The sequence below is a fragment of the Pavona decussata genome, unplaced genomic scaffold (assembly GCF_977016875.1).
Source record: "Pavona decussata unplaced genomic scaffold, jaPavDecu1.1 SCAFFOLD_41, whole genome shotgun sequence".
In the NCBI taxonomy this organism is placed as follows: domain Eukaryota; kingdom Metazoa; phylum Cnidaria; class Anthozoa; order Scleractinia; family Agariciidae; genus Pavona; species Pavona decussata.
In genome coordinates this window covers 158,054-172,581 of record NW_028145463.1, presented here as the reverse complement: position 1 = coordinate 172,581, position 14,528 = coordinate 158,054, and the positions used below count along the sequence as shown (strand labels likewise).

At 39.4% G+C, this 14,528-nt stretch overlaps 1 pseudogene; it reads right to left on the bottom strand.

The window, feature by feature from the left end:
• Nucleotides 1-5,673: 5,673 nt before the first annotated feature.
• LOC146482890 (uncharacterized) lies at nucleotides 5,674-9,957 on the bottom strand (annotated as a pseudogene).
• Nucleotides 9,958-14,528: the final 4,571 nt, after the last annotated feature.

Sequence of the window (14,528 nt, the reverse complement as noted above, 5' to 3'; positions counted from 1 at the left end):
CAAAACTCAAAAAACTATAAATCGTATTAAAAAGACTTAACTATTGCTGAATTTGGAAAACAATACGCTTCGGATTAAAAAAAAAAGGAGCAGCATAGGACAAATAATAAGAGAGATACATGCAAATGAATGCAACAGCTTGTGAACACGTAACTGCATTTTCGTTCAATTACACGCCGGAAAACTTGTCCGCGCAAGGTCAAAATTAAAAGAACTATAAATTGTATGGATAATATTAGAGTTTTGCTGAATTTGGAAAACAATACAATGTGAATTAAAAAAAAGTAGCCGTATAGGTCAAATAATGTAAGAGATAGAGGCAAATGAATGCAAAAGCTTGTGAACGCGTAAGTCAATTTTCGTTAAATTACACACGTGTGAAAAAGCTTAAACTTTCGTTGAATTCGGATTAGAATACATTATCCATTAAAAAAAAATTAGCACCATAGCACAAATAATAAGAGAGATAGAGGCAAATGAATGCAACAGTTTGGTACACTGCGTGCCACGTCAAAACTCAAAAACTATAAATTGCATGGAAAGGATTAAACATTCGCTGAATTCGGAAAAGAATACACTGTGGATTTAAAAAAAAAGTAGCAGCAGATGTCAAATAATGAGTGTAGAAGCTTGTCTCCAAAACGAGTTAACATAATTAAGATATTAGAGACCTTTAGATTCTAATACGAGTAGGAGTACGACTGCGAGTTTCTCCAATAAACAAAGAGTGCGCGCGCGTGAAGCAGTGTCATTTTGGCGGGAAAACGAGATAGCTGTCGTCATTTTGCTACGAGTTTTTGTAAGAATCTTGTAGTGGCGAAAACGAGTCCTCAAAACGTAGGTGATCTCGTCTTTTTGGAAACACGAAAGGGCTTAACTATCATCATTCAAGCCAACTGCGTCAAGTTCGTCGTTCGTAAAGAGTGAAATGAAACTTTCTGTGATATACCTGTTCTTGGTACTTTGCTAAAAACTCGAAGTCAAATCTCGAAGTCGTACTTGTACTGGTTCTAGAATCTAAAGGTCTCTATTTGTGGATTAGACCGGAGGTAAACAGTCAGGCTGAAAGTGCTTCCCTTCGATCAACACTGGATCGATTCCGATTGTGGATATTTTCTGCAAATATCGATCTTTGATCGGAAATCCAGCTTCTTTGCATTTTCAGAAATCGGAAAGAAATAGGCAACCTTCGAATTATCCTCGGAGCTTGATTCGCTTTTGTTTCAATCCATTTTTACCAGTGGGAATGACAATTGCAGTTGTGACCTACCAATGCCGTATTACGCAATCAAAAGTGGTACACCAATATGGCGGCGGGCCAATGCGTGACGTCACGCGAAAACGATCTATAGCTTGTTGCGCTGTCTTTTAGCTCTCTGAGTTGCTTCGTATCTGAAAAACAGCTATTGTGTTCTTAGAGCTGAAACGTACCTCCATTATTTTGTGGCTTAGCTCGCATCCGCAGCAGATATTCGAAGCTAAGATAGACAACTCTCTTGTGAGTCTCTAGGATGCTAGTAAAATTTCTTTTGGCGATTGTCTAATGTTGTTTCTCATCCAAGACTGCAGTTTCGATTTCTTGGAATCTCATCAGCTTCTAGCATGTTAAAATGGGGTTAAAACGTCGCCAAAGAATCCAACAATCCTTTATTGTTTCAGTGAATTATGCAATTTGCTATTGTAGTGAAATATTTATCAACTGTGAATAACACTGAAAGAACATTTAAACCATTTCAATCCGAAAAAACGAAGATCTTCCTAAAAAAACAAAGGTTTGCGAAAAAATCGTAGCCTGCGTAGTTGGCGGTTTTTATGGGTGGGCTCACCGGCGAGCCGGGCACGAGGGCCAAAACGAGTGGCGAAGCCGCGGAGAAATGGGGCGAGGGCAACGAGAAAATTGCGGCAAAGCCGCTCGTTGACGCGACTTCGCCGCGACTGTCACGGTTTTCTCCACATTTTACCCGCAGCTGCACCACTCGTTTTGGCCCGGCTTTACCGCCCACCAAAACCGCCAGCTACGCAGGCTAAAAAATCGCGAAGAAAACGAAGACTGTGGGTACCCATAGAGAGGCTCATACAACGTATCGTGTTAACCTTTAACTGTTTATGTTTACGTTTAAATGTAACTCATTGTAACTCTGGCCCTGAAGAAGACTAGTTGTACTAGTTGAAATATTGGCCCCTAATAAATAAGCCCTTTGCCTTAGTGTCAGCCTTTCAATCAGTTCGGTTTATTTACACGTAAAGAGACGTCTGGCACGTGCATTTCACTGCAAGAGATCCGGCAACGGAACGTATTCAGAACAGTTTATTTTGCGTCGTGTGGTCCCCTGCCTCAGGCAAAAGTTTCGTATCGTGCTACACCCTCAATTGGAAAAGATGTAGTAATATCGATCACCTAAAAAAGCCGGAGACTTGCATCTTGGAACAGGGAGACTAATTAAACCACCTTCTACGAGACACACCGGCAGTAAACGCGGCGTTGAAAATCATGCTCCCAGGGGTATGGGACCCATTGTTTGATATTAAACTTTTTTATACAGTCCGACCTCTATTAAGCGGCCACCCTCCATTAAGTGGCCACTTTCCAAAGTCCCAAATTATTTGTCAGTAAAATGCTGTATTCGATACTTCTATTCAACGGTCACCTCTATTAAGCGGCCGCGGCCACCTTCTTGCTGTTGCAAGTTTAGTATTTGCTGTTTTTTTTTTTACAGTAGCCTGCGTAGCTGGCGGTATTGTAGGCGCGCGCGAAATAAAGTTTTGGCGGCGGAGCTAGCTCCTTAACACAACTGATTAATTTACCGTTGAACTCGACTCTGGGTAAGGGAGATGGGTTTATATATCTTCAGAGTGACGTGGTGGGGGGATATTTAGAAGTCAATCCGAGATCGATAATTAAATCGGTGGTTTTGGAAATTTAACATGAGAACAAAACGGCCGAAATCTATACCGGAAGTTTCCGAGAGTCATGTAAAATTTCAAGTTGATACATTTATCAGCCAATTTAGGTGAGCATTTGTTGTTAATTTGTCGTTCAGTTTTTTTAGCCAATAAGTGTTTAATTCTCATAACGGTCTTTCAGCTGTTTATCTAGCATGTCGAAGATGGTACGTCGAAAGATAGTCGCTGTTCCAGTCTTCCCTATGCACGTAAAACTGAAAGGCTTTTGATTTCTTTTGTTTGCTCAGTTGTAAGCTGGTCTATTCGTGACCCACCTAAGGATAATGCTCGTAAACAGTCGCTATTTTCATCTTTATGGCGCGCGAACATTGGATACGAGAGTGAATCAAGGCCACTCTTCTCTCGACCCACAAACATAGAAATGGTGACTGGGTATGAATCTGTCCAAGAAGGACCTTAACGGTGGCTTCGGAGGTCTTTAAAGGGGCAGTGTCACCTTTTATAAGTGCCACTTTGAATAGCGAAAAAAAATATTTGAATCGGATGGGACCATTAAAATAATGGTTCAATTTTTTTTTTTCTAATAATCCTTCTAGGGAACAAAAACTAGGGTCAATCATTTTTGTCTGCAGATGGCTCAGATGGAAATGGATTGAAACTGACCAATCTTTTGAAGTTCCTCGTGTGAATTTAAAACTGATTGTATTCTATTATCACGCGGAGAAATCATTTCAAACTTTCCTCCCGCTGCTCTAAGAGCGATTTCATGAGGTTCTTTGTGAAATATTTAAGCTGTTTTGGCCAACATACAGCAAAATCTCCGCGACGTTTCCCCCTCAGCTTAAAATAAATGAAATAAAATATTTGGATTCTACTGTTCTCAAACCAAACACGTTTTACAGATTTCACTTTTTTAATGTTAATGTTTACAACAGTCTCACTTATTATATTCGCTACACTAATTGTTCTCTAATGGGGCGGTTTACAGGATACTGGATAGACTTTCATTCCCTTACGACTTGAACACTTGCTGACATCGTATTAACAAAAGCCGTTTTGATGAAGCTGTAAGTTTCATTTTGTAACGAAATCTTCAAACTTAATCGGAAATATGAAACAAACAGTCATGTCACGTTTACATGACCCCAGAATGGGTTTTCGTACAAAAATTAGGATTCCTTATCCGGTAAAAATTTTGGGTTGAAATCACATCGTTTTTACTCAGTGTTATTGAACGATACTATGGAAACGAATTCACCGGTTTGAAAGTCGTTCGGGTATCATGTAAACACAGCTAGCTTACTTACTGACTTTATAGAGCAGTTTTCAATTGAGTACGTGTCAAACACAAAGTAAGTACTCTAACCAATCAGAACAGACGTAAACAGTCTGGTGAACCAATCAGAATTCGAAGCAAATACATGTAACCTGTAACCTTGGCCAAGCGCGGGAAAACCTGTGATATCAAGGCACGATTGGCTTTGGCTTTGCTTCCCATTGGTTGAGAAAGTGCCGCAAGTTTTGATAACGAATCAGAAAGCATAGTAAAGTGAAAGCAAAGCAAACGCGAAATTACTTCGACACCAAATTGAAGAGTGCTCTATACCTAGTTATATACCTAGTTACTTACATATATACATGAAAGGATCTGCACAAGGTTGTTTAAAGGAGCATTGCGCTAATTTAGAATTGAAGTCCACTCTGGACGGAAAAAAGCCTGTAATAAAAACATTATCTTATGTTTGACTTTAGATAAAATAATTCCACGATGATATAAGAGGACCACTCGATTATGGCATCTTGTGAAAAACAAAAAAGCAATGAAATCTTTTTTTCTTCTTGACAAAAACCAAGCGTATTTCTCAACTTGTTGTCTCAAAATTAATGGGATTTCAAACAACCAAGCCCTGATCAGCTCTAAAATAATAATTGCATCATCATTCTACTGAGCCTATTTAGCAGGTCATAGCTAACTACATCACTTGTTATTGTTATTCAAACACAATCTACTGAGAAATATTTCGGCAGTTTTTCAGTTAGTCTTTGCCCTCTTGCAATCAGGTTTCTATGAGTTAACTTGCACTCTTAGACTGTTAAAATCGATTTCTTGGTCTTTTGCGCTCTTTGTAACTTTGTAAACGCACGAGGATGTTAAAAGCTGTCACTTAGTACAATGACAAGCACAATTTTGCGGCTAAGATAATCGTATTTTAAAAAAAAAGAACACGCAATTTCTACCACTTGGAGAAAATCATATTTACAGGCGAACCTGAAAACGCTCTGACAAACATCATTCTTTAAAAATTAAAGTTCTTGATTCTAAATATGGGTAGATAAACCGTTAAATCTGGCTTAAGTAGCCACATTCGTTCTGAATTATCATTTAAGTAATAATTTGTTCTCAATATTGTCTGATAACGAGTAATGACATAAAAAATTTATGAAATGACATCAAAATATCTTTACAATGTTGGTATGTTATTTGTTATGAAGCTATAAAAAATTAAATGTAACGTCAAATTCATGTGTGCAGTTTTCTTAACGTTACATCGAAAGAAGCAAAATTACATTTGAAAACTTCATTAAGTGAAGTGCCATTTTGGAAAATGAGTACCAAAAGCAAGCCTGTACATGTGTTTCCGGATCCAGATATATTAGGAACCGCAAAATTAATTAAGCAAAGGCTTAATGCAGTAACCTTATTTTGTTTACCTTTCATTTGCTACTGATTTACTGGGTTTTTGTATCCGGCCATTGCATCTAAGATCTTCACACTACATACAAGTTCTCTGGATAGTTTGCATCACACCAAATGGACGTCATCAATGTATAAGTTATTCGCCCAGTAGTCCTCTCTTGTCTTGAAAATGATGACAGTTCTGCCAAAAAAAAAATGGTCATTTGGGATTAGTTTTACTTGAGGCTCTAAATTTAAAAGTTCGTGGAGCTCAGGTGAAGCGCTTAATTTGTTTTTGTTTGCCAGAAAAAGAGGAAGAGATATAAACGAACTTATTTGAAGACACTACCCACGAAGCCCAAGACATATTTTAAGCAACAATGCAATAATTTCCCCTAATCAACGAGATTCCTGGTGCCTCAATTGAAAACAACGTTCAACGAAACCATAAGTCAAGCAAGGTTTGACTCCCATTAAGGTCATGAAGTTCATAAAGTTCAAAGATACGATTGTTAAAAATCTGAGGGGAAATGGCACCTTTTAAACATTCGTTCAAAGGTACGATTGTTAAAAATCTAAGGGGAAATGGCAACCTTTACACATTCGTTCCTTATCTCAAACGGTTGAACCAATAACTAGTGCGAGAACAGGCGATCAAATCGTGAGGAACGCCTGGAAAAGGCTAGTGGAAGAAAAATAAGGCATTTTCTCATGATAAAAGGAACAACGAAAACGAACATCTTCTCATGGCATTCTTCCTCAAAACTATCCCGTCGTTTTAACGAAGAGCGGAAGGCTTGGTTATTGAAATAATATTTAGACAGATTTTACAACTATTCCACTGGCAAGAATTGAGCTTTTTTTGCAGGTAGCTGTCGTTGTTTATCATAAAATTACTCCTGTTTAAAGTGAAACACAAACTAAACTTACCATTCTTTTTTTATTTCCTTTCTCCAAATTCAAGCGTCACGTCATCACCAATCAGCACAAATGGAGCCCAGTACTTCAAGTCACGGAACTGCTCTGACTCGCGCAGAGATTTCACAGCCTTGTGAAGAGCCACACTCGCGCTTTTTCCATTTGCCAGGTGTTGGTAGAAGTGTTTCATGAGCTCCATGGTGGCCTCGTCATCAATCGCCCAGAGTGACACCAGAACAGAGCGAGCACCAGCACACAAGAAAGCCCGCGCGATACCAACCACGCCCTCGGCTTTGACTTCTCCACGGCCACTGTGACAGCAGCTAAGCACAACGAGTCTTGCTCGCAGACGAACGGCTTGCACATCTGACATTGTTAAAATGTAGCGTTCTTTTCTAGGGATAGGAGATGTCCAACCTGGGTTAGGGGTCAAAAGAATTTCTCCAGTTTCAGCACGTCCGTGCGCGGCAATGTGCACCAAAGCAACCGACTCGAACCTTTTCATCACTTCGTCTTTAGTTGCATCTCGTCCGGTGAGAGGTGTGGTCTTCAGAAGTTTTCCAATCATCTCCACTTCCTTTCTGGCAAATGGAAGTTGGTTCCAAACGGGCTTACCAAACACGTTGGTAACTTCTTCCAAACATGGATCTCCCACGAGCAACGCCCCACTCCTACAGTGGAAGTCCTCGCGCCCATCTGCGATCAGTCGTAAAGCGGTCAACGAGGGAACGATGTGAATCCTGATTGATTCACCAAGCGCAGTGTAAGGAACCAGGAAAAATGGACCATCTGGAACAAGGAGTAACTGGTCACCTTCGAGCAAGTCTTCTATGGGGCCAATAATAACATCATACAGCTGGCGCAAAGAATTGACAGAGGAGGTCGGTGATTGGTCTGTTTCCTCAGCAGCTTCTCTGTTGGACGGAGGGTCATCACATACTTCATCCATTGATCGATCCTCGCACATGACCCGAAAACCTTCAATAATGTCTCTCAAAGTAGCATCTATTAGCAACTTGCAACTATCAGGTTCTATTTCCTTTTGCTTAAAGAGAATCTCTTTCCCTCTTCGCAGCAACCAAAAACTGATCGCATTTTCATCAAGTGCAACAAAAACTATTTCTGTAATTAAATTGTTTAATATATAGGTAATTGTCTCCTTAGGTTCAGCTGAAGCGGACGGTGATGAGTCAACTCCATACTTTTCTTTCAAAACATCGATCAAGGTCTGCGCTCGTCCTTGCTCAGCAGTACACAAAGCCTCGTCAGTCTCTCCCGTCTTCACAAGAGTTCTCCATAACGAAGTGTACGCACACTGGTGGCGATCACGAAAGCTTATTTTCCACATCTCTTTTGACTGTAGAAGAGCTCTGATGTCATCAAAGGTTTTTACGCTCGATCGATAATAATCAAGTGCCTCACTCAAAGAGCCCACCCATTCATAATTATGACCTAATGAATGGCATGATTCTGCCTCTTGAACCTTGTCCCTTAACTCTTTAGCAATACTAAGGTCTTGTTTGTGACACTCTATTGCTAATTTAAATAAACCTAGGCTGGAAAATACTCCGCCCAAGCTGCCATAAGAAGCTCCCTCTGCAGTCTTGTCTCCCAATTCTTTTGCTATATCAAGACTTTGTTTCGTGTACTCTATGGATTGCTCAAAATCACCCAAGCGTAAAAGAGCTGCACCCAGGTTTCTAAAAGCGTACCCCTCAGAGTTTCTGGCCCCAATTTCTGTAGCGATACTGAGACTTTGTTTCCAACACTCAAAGGCTTGTTTTAAATTACCCAGACCTTTATAATCAACTCCTAGATTGCCATAGGCATCTCCCTCCAAATACCTGTTCCCTAATTCTTTAGCAATATTAAGATGTAGTTCGTGATACTTTGCGGCTTGTTTAAAATTACCTATATTGCCATAAGCACCTCCCAGACTGCTATAGGCTAATCCCTCCTCATGCCTGTTCCCTAATACTTTAGCAATATAAAGACGCTTTTCGAGATACTCTGTGGCTTGTTTAAAATTACCCAGCCTGTAATAAGCATTGCCCAGATTGCCATACGCTCTACCCTCCTCATTCTTGTTCCCTAATTCTTTAGCAATATTAAGATGTAGTTCGCGATACTCTGCGGCCTGTTTAAAATTACCCAGACTTTGAAAAGCACTGCCCAGATTGCAATAGGCTGTTCCCTCCCCATCCCTGGTCCCTAATTCTTTAGCAATATTAAGATGTAGTTTGTGGTACTCTAAGGCTTGTTTAAAATTACCCAGACCTTGATAATCAACTCCCAGATTGCAATAGGCTGTTCCCTCCAAATACCTGTTCCCTAATTCTTTAGCAATTTTAAGATGTAGTTCGTGATACTCTAGGGCTTGTTTAAAATTACCCAAACCTTCATAATCAACTCCCAGATTGCAATAGGCTGTACACTCCCCATCCCTGTTCCCTAATTCTTTAGCAATATTAAGATCAAGTTCGTGATACTCTACAGCTTGTTTAAAATTACCCAGCATGTTATAAGCACTGCCCAGATTGCCATAGGCTGTTCCCTCCCCATCCCTGTTCCCTAATTCTTTATCAATATTAAGAGCTAGCTCGTGATTCTCTGCGGCTTGTTTAAAATTACCCAGACTGTGATAGGCATTGCCCAGATTGCCATAGGCTCTTCCCTCCCCATCCCTGTTTCCTAATTCTTTAGCAATACTAAGATGTAGCTTTTGACACTCTATGGCCTGTTTAAAATTACCCTGACTGTAATAAACACCACCCAGTTTATAATAGGCATTTCCCTCCCGCTCTCTATCTCCTTTTGTTTTCGCAATGCTAAGTTCTTGCATGAGCTTCACTATATCTTCTGACTCGCCCTCCGCCATTTTGTTTTGACGATGATCGGAGATCCTATCAAATGAGCTTTTGTTTCACCAAGGACGTTCCTAGAAAAAGAGAAAGTTTGAGAACTCTCCCATTTGTTCTTAATTTCTCTGACTGTAGGTAAGATATCTTTCTCACATAAATTTCCACTGACAGACATGGCCAGACACGGAATCCCTGTGATACGGCTTGATGCAAAACTACCGACTTTTCTTTTGTCTGTTTTGTTGAAAGGATAATTACAGAACCGTGTTCTGTTGTTTCAATTCGTTTAACACATCTGTGGCAACTTCAAGTTCAATGGCGGTGCAAACAATAAGTAAATCAAGTAAAGTTCAAAATAACTGGCTTGTTGATTATGACTTGTTTTGCAAGACCCTGGACTTGCCTGCCTCGATCAGAAACTAAGAACTGAGTTGGTAGTTAACATCTCAGTAGTTAACGTCAGTTGAGAAATTGAGTGAGTTGGTCTTTGACATGGCCCATGCAAATGAGTTACCGTCAGGCTGTACCGTTCACTGCTTCTCTAAATCGGGGCTTCTTGAAATCAGAACAATCAGGCTCAATAAACAGAAATGATGACTCTGGAAATAAGTGATTTACAGACAAACAATTACGACGGCAAAGGGCCAAGACAAACGAAGAAGGGCTAGGGGAGGTGTATTTTACATGTAATCACATGCCTGTCATTCAGTTTTCGCTCGATCAATTTTCACGCACTTATAATAATTGCGGCACCGAGAATGGAAACAGGAACTTTAAATGTTACTAATGTTGACCAAAGAAATGAAATTTCAAACATTTGACAGAATTGTCAGCCTACTCTACGGAATAATTAGAATAACACAAGTGAGCAGAAATTTTTAGTCGAGAGTTGACTTTGAAAACAGACAAAGGGAACATGTGGTTTTGATTTCCCTTTGAAGAAATTCTTATATTTCGGGCTGGCTTGTCTTCGAGTTTTTGGTGTGTCCCTGAACAAGTAATTCACAAAGCCCTCATCATCAAGTCGAGACAGCATCACATCATGATAACGAAACATCGTTTCAGCCATTCATTCACAAAGGAACTGGGTGGTGTTTACAAGGAAGAGGGATAACAATACAAAGTTATCGCTTATTTTCATAAAAGAACATTTTTTCGATAAGGTTAATTAGCCAAAATAAAACCAGACTGTGCAAGAAACAAACAAACAAACAAACAAACAAAAACATAACAAGAACAAAATCAACGACAACCGGACAGAAACAAGCAAACAACAACAACAACAACAAAAAGGTTGAAATAGTTGTTGAACTGCACATTCTGGATTTAAGTGCTTCGCTGTACCGATAAAAACTCAGTATTTTAATAATTAGTTTTTAAAAAAGCGCAAATGCATGATGTTTATGAAGGAATAAAAATAACCGAGAGTTTTGTTTTCGAGTTTCGGGCGTTCCTTTTTTGATTCGATTCCTAGAATTTGAGGTGCTTCGCTTACGAATTTTCGACAAATTTCGTTTTCTGCAAGTATTGGTTGCTTCGTTTTCCATGGCCAGTTGTGGTAGCTTTGTTTTCGAGGTTCCATTTCATCGCTTTCAGTTTGGGTGCACGGTTTTCGAATTTAGAATAATAATGAGGTATTTGTACACGACACTTACTTTGAGCCTTAGTTCCCCCCTTCACCCCCTCCCCCAGGCACCACACAATCACATCTTGATTACACATAAATGTACAAGGCGCTCTCCTTGTACCCTTTACACCCCAGTAAACAAATTCAGTTATCACATGACATATACATGACTAGTGCGCGTGAGAAACCTGTGCATCAGTTTGTTCACTACAGCGTGACACAATGTTGACTGAACCATTTTGTAGCCTGGTTTGAAAATCCAATGTTCTCACACTCGGAATAAATTCTCCTCGAATAAATAAAATAGCTACTAACTGGAAATTAAACCTGAAAACACTTTAATGCCACCTGTTGAAGGAAACCCGAACGCATTTGGGAGGAAAGAATTTTACAGCTTTTATTTAAAACCAATAACGTGACGAAATATGGATTGTGACGTGACATTTTGAACCTCGACCACAGGAGGACAAGGAAACACTGCTCTAATAACGACAAAAGTCTCAATAATATTGCAAGGAGTCATGACAAATCTTTTTAGTAACTAAGTGGCTGTTTCATACTGCCACTACGTGTTGCTATGTATATAGCGTGGCACGATGATGGCTTAGTTTTAAATTTTTGTTCGTCAGACAAGTGTCAACATTTTTCTCTGTCAGTAAATGAGGTTGAGTTGAAAAACGCCAGGGAGTCTTTTTAAAATTCCAATTTAACTGGAATGCAGTTAAGGGAAGCATTCAAGTGAGCCAACTGAAATTCAGAAACTCCCAAATAATAGTCAGTTATAATTTAATATTAGTGAGAGAGTTCTCACCTTACACGAATTTTTTGACACCTCACTAATCTTTGTTATCCCATGTATTGAATATTTCCTTGCTCCTGGTCAATAACCCTTACAAATTAATCTGTTAAAACCTAACACAAGCGACTAACTCACCCCTTACAAAATGACTATAGGAGTTTCGTCAGGAAACTTGGTAGAAACTCTCTACAAATAAGAAATTTGAAAACAAACCATTAATATCCAGTCTACTGACATTATCTCCAATACTAGTGGCTGCCAACATAGGATGAGGAAAGTTAACACAAGGAAAGGTAAGAGCTGATTTAAATGTAAGAAGTGGCATCAAAATATTACACCCCGATAGCCGTCAGTTAAAAAGCGAACTCGCGTTCTTTTAAACTACTTCGTTTTTATTCCGACTTGTTTAATTTGTCTAATGTGACTGAATTGTGAGTGAGACGAATTCGTAGAGACTGTGTTAAGTTCAGATAGAGAAAAGAAAATTAACCGTCGTGTGTGCTCACGTTCTCTTTTAAACCTTGAATTTGGTCATTTGACGTTGTTGTTTTGCAGAGAACGGCAAAGAAATGTACGAAAATGCATGATGCACGTGCAGATGTGCTAATTAAACCTATTGTTTTATGACGTTCCCGTTACTTCTTTGACCACAGCTGCATTTTGTTTAATATTTAATATTTCTTGTTCAATATGGACTCCTGGCATTTGCCAAATTTAAGCGTCCAGATTGCACCAGATTGCATCTCAGAGTACTTAAATTTTCAAAATTTTCCGGGGGGACATGCCCCTGGACCCCCCTAGTAAGTCGCGACTTCGCCGCTCCAAATGGGCGCTCTCGCGCCCATTTTGCCAATATTCTGAATTATGCCACGCCAGGGCTTACAAACAAAAAAAGGCCAGGAACGCCCCTGCTGACATATTTTTTGCACAACTGAAAAAATACGGCTACTGCTAGATTATGGTCGCATGGTAACTTCAACAGTTATATGAGCCGGATTCTTGCAACTCATTTAAACAGCGATGATAGAGACGGAAGACGGATGACAACAGTTAAGATCCTCTTTTACCAGTCCCGGTAGTGTGAACAGTAAAGCGGGATCAGTTTTGATCTTACTTACGAGTCAGTATTGCCAAGTTCACAGATTATCAGGGCTGCGACGAATTGTCCTCCGCAGTCGCGAAAGTCACCATGATGTTCTTGTCGATTGAAAACACAGAAACAATCGAGCCGATTCTGGATTTCATGAAGAAGCTATATAACGCCACGCAGAAACCAGATGTATAGAATTTCATATGTGACCGATTCTAATTGGAAGTTTTGTTTGGGTAAACTGATTTTAAGTGATTTAACAAGGAACACATTTCGAAGAGCAACGTGCATGTTTAAAAAACAAAAAATGAAGAAGCGAGTAGCGTACTGTAGTACTAGTTACCTGATTGAGAATAAGTTTTTCTCAAAGGAGCTTTATATATTTGCTTCATTTCAATTGAAAAGGCAATAAATAGTCATAATTAGTGGATCCATGCAGCTTTTGACCTATTGTCTTGATTTTTCTCGTAAGCGATAACATTTTCCTGCACCAAGGGTGGTCGCTTATAAGAACACTGTCACGGAAATTTTACTTTATGTTGCACAAAACTGCTCAAATATTTCACAAAAACCCTTTTCTCTAACTTGAGATTATTCTTAGAAAACCGGGAGGAAAATATTAAGGGATTTCTACGAGGAAGAACAAATTATAAACAGTTTTAGACGATTCCTCTATAATACACTGGAAGAACTTGCAATATTGGCCATTTTTTTCAAGTTGCCATCCATTTCCAACCTAGCTTTCCGCAGCTGAAGATAATTTTTAATACTCTAAACGAGTAGGGTTATTAATTGTTAACAAAACTGAACCATTATTTCAACGTTTCTATCGATACAAAGATGATTTATAGCTTTTAAAAGTGACGCTAACAATTAAAGTGACTCTGGCCTCCTTTAAGGGAGAGTTGCCTTTTTTAGTGTAGACGTTACTGGAACTGAAAGCCGTGCTTGGGTAACAAGAAAGATAAAAATTGTCGCCCAGATCAATCCATCGCTGTGGGATGAATATTTACAGTTTCACAGATACATACTCCGATGTGAGGGCTTACTGGGTTTTTCCCTGAAACTTTATAGATATCAAAGCGAAATATACAGTTTAGACTTCAGCGCCCAACTGAATCTGAGAACATTTTCCGGTAAGTGTATCGCCCGTGTGTTAGTGAGGCTGCAAATTAAATTGCAGAGGAACATAATTTAAGGAATTTGGGGCCGGTTGCTCGGTGAAAAGCGTAGACTAAAGGAGTGGATCTTAAACAAAGTTCACAAATAATACGTGAATAGTTTGTATCTCGTATCTGCTAATGTGTAACGGAACGATTATTTAAGCTGCGAGCTGAGTATCATACGAAGCCGTGATGACTTACCATTGACTGCTTTCCCAAATCGATCCTTCTTGGAGTGAGTTCTAACCAACTTAGTACACTGAAATGACGATTCTGCAAGCAAAGAAGTAATTTGATGAAAAACAAATCAATAAGTTACTCGTAAAATAACTATCCTGTAACATGCTTTCCAAAATCAGATTACGCGACGCATATTACAAAGTACAAGGGCGGGATAGAGAGCAACATTTTGCCGAAAATAGTGAGTGTAGATTGCACGTTATACACAATGATTGTAATCACTGAAAAATTAACGTTTAACAGCTACCA